Source organism: Aythya ferina (assembly GCF_964211825.1).
Source record: "Aythya ferina genome assembly, chromosome: 1".
Taxonomy (NCBI): domain Eukaryota; kingdom Metazoa; phylum Chordata; class Aves; order Anseriformes; family Anatidae; genus Aythya; species Aythya ferina.
In genome coordinates this window covers 141,108,862-141,111,454 of record NC_140296.1, presented here as the reverse complement: position 1 = coordinate 141,111,454, position 2,593 = coordinate 141,108,862, and the positions used below count along the sequence as shown (strand labels likewise).

Here is a 2,593-nt window from a genome sequence, read left to right as displayed (position 1 = left end):
AAGACTTGTGTATGAATTTGTTTTCAGAATTTAGGAAGTATTCTAACGTGCTTGCTTTGACAACGAATGTGTGTATCAGTGCAATAAAAGCAAGTCATCTCACATTAATTGTGAGTTTTCAAGAAGAAGTTATATGGATAAAATGTAGAGGTGAGCAACTCTTTCTTCTTTAAAGTGAAAGCTCTAAAGCTTTGAATTTTATGGTTAGACTGAGTGAATTTACCTCCAAATAACATGATACTGAAAATTATCTTCTCTCCACCATATTACTTACCCTGATGGTCTCCAGAAAAGGTAGTAACAGGTGCTCATTGTGAGGGCCCTGAGGGCACTAATAGGTTATAATTTTCCAGACTACCTTCATCTGAGGCCTCCATGCACCCCCAGGAGCCCCATGGGTGTAGCCCCAGGTAGGTTGCATTGTAGGAGCTTTGGTTGTCAGCCTCGCCTTTGGTTCTGCCTCCTGGGTGGACCTTAGATTTGTGCTGTTGGTAACTCTCTCCTGGATGGGGACCTCCAGCGTGCCTTTCTGCATGTCTGCAGTCCTTTGCCCGACTTTGTCCCCTCCCTGCTCCTGAGGGGACTCCACAAATGGACCTTGGACTTGGTTTTCTGCTTGCTGTGTCTGGGGCTGCTTCTGGGGATGTTGTTATCAGCCTTGTGGGACTGCTGCTGCTGGGTTCCCCTCAGCTTCTGGCTTTTTTTTCTGGGACTTTTGTGCTTAGGTGCTTTGCTGAGGTAAGTTGAGAATGGGTGCAGTTACCCCCTAAACTCAGACTGCAGCCTTGCCCTCAGTATGGTTGCTGATTTACACCTCTGTACTTAGATTAATTTCTTTTTTTTTTTTTAATATTTATTTTTTAATCTTAAAAGAATTTAACAGCTGTTGAGATATTCTTTCAGATTCATTTGAAATTGGCTATTTTTGAGATACAGAATTCCCCCCATGAAAAGAAGAATGGATAGGCAGTCGTCTGCAGCCTGTTTCTGTACATGACTAGGCTGGCAGGCATATCTACACTTTTAGTGAGAAAAAGTTGGGTTGAATTCATTAGAAACTAGCAGATTTTTTTTCTTTTTCTAGATATGGGGAGTAAGGAGTGTGACCTGCTGAGGCTGGGCCAACACAGAGTTATCAGATGTAGAGAAAGAAGTAGAGTGAAGAAATGGACCAGGGGACCTGGTGAAAGAAGTAAAGGGACAAAACAAGCTCAAAGCAGGATTACTGTCTTGAGACAAATGGCTTAGCTGAAGAGGAGTCTTGTTTGCTTTTTCTCCTCTTACCAGCAGCATCTGCTGTCCCACTGCTGCAATCTTCCTTCTGACAACTCCAGACAGCTTGTTGCTTCTCCTAGACACCTCTGTTGCTCAGAGCACGTAGCTATGCTGCAGAGCTGAAGGCTGTTCTTACTGAAGCATGTTAATGCACAAATAACAGTTGTCATTAACAGAGAAAATAATCTTGGATCTAGTGAGGAGAGCCTGTTCTAAGGCTAGAATGGAGGAAGGACATTGACTGCTGGTGTTGAGGCTACATTCATGATACCTAGAGTGAGAATGCCCAGGCACACCTTCCTGCCTTTTGGTGATGGCCCTGGACTCACAGAAACATGGACTGTCGCTGTGGAGTTGCACTGACCGTGTGCCCAGGATGGTTTGTGTGAGTTATTTCTGTGGCCTTGCTTAGACATTGCTGAAAAAGGGTGGTCTGAACTACTTCATGTGAAGCTACGGGTTCAAGAACCGAGCTGTCCTTACACTTTTTCTTCTGCAGGCTTTTCTGCTCTTCTGACCCCCGGCACTCTGGAAATGAACCTGAAGCTAATTAAAAGGGTCACTTTTTTTGTGGCATTGGCTTACTGGGAAATGGAGTTGCATGCACATTTGCATAAACAGAGGTCTGGCAGCAGCTGCAGCTCACTGTGCCTCATCAGAAAACAAAAGGGACAGGGACTGAAATATAATTCACAAGAAACTCATTTCTTTAAAATGCAGGTTTTCAGATCTGCGTGCCTAGACGGAAATATGCGCCTTAGTGCAATTCTGTTCTTCCACAGAGTTCTGAAGAAAGTTTTCAGACTTCAGTTTTAGTGCTTAATTTTCAAAGCTGTGTAAGGACAAGTAACATTTAATGTCCTGATACTTTGCCTCTACTATTGCAGCAGAACTAACAATGTAAAATTAAATCGATTAGATGACATTACCCCAGGAAAGGGGTATTTGTGTTGCCTTTTGTGTTATAATGTAATTATGCGTATTCTGATTTATTTTGGCAAATGGCTGGGTTTGAAACAATTGTGTTTACTTTTAAAAGAAAACAATTGGAGCTTTTATGCTATTTATGGCTGCTTTTGCATTGGGTTGCTTATCTGTGAAGGGGTTTTCATTGTTCACTTGAGATGGTTCATATCTGCTTGGTGGACGTGATTAAAATTTGATCATTGCTGGACTTCTGCATTCAAAATCCAGATCTAGATCTGAAGAGTTCTGATATTCAAGCTAAAATGAAAGAAAAGGTAGGTGTGACAGTAAACATGTGCAATAGTGACAGCACTAAAAATACTGACAACTCTAAACATTCTGATATTATGAG

The 2,593-nt window shown here is 42.1% G+C and overlaps 1 long non-coding RNA gene across 1 annotated transcript; it reads left to right on the top strand.

Moving 5' to 3' along the window:
* The first annotated feature begins 302 nt into the window (after window positions 1-302).
* LOC311424366 lies at window positions 303-1,849 on the top strand. The gene is made up of 2 exons (XR_014686071.1): window positions 303-410; window positions 1,085-1,849. It is a non-coding gene; the product is annotated as an uncharacterized lncRNA (long non-coding RNA).
* The last annotated feature ends 744 nt before the right edge of the window (window positions 1,850-2,593 follow it).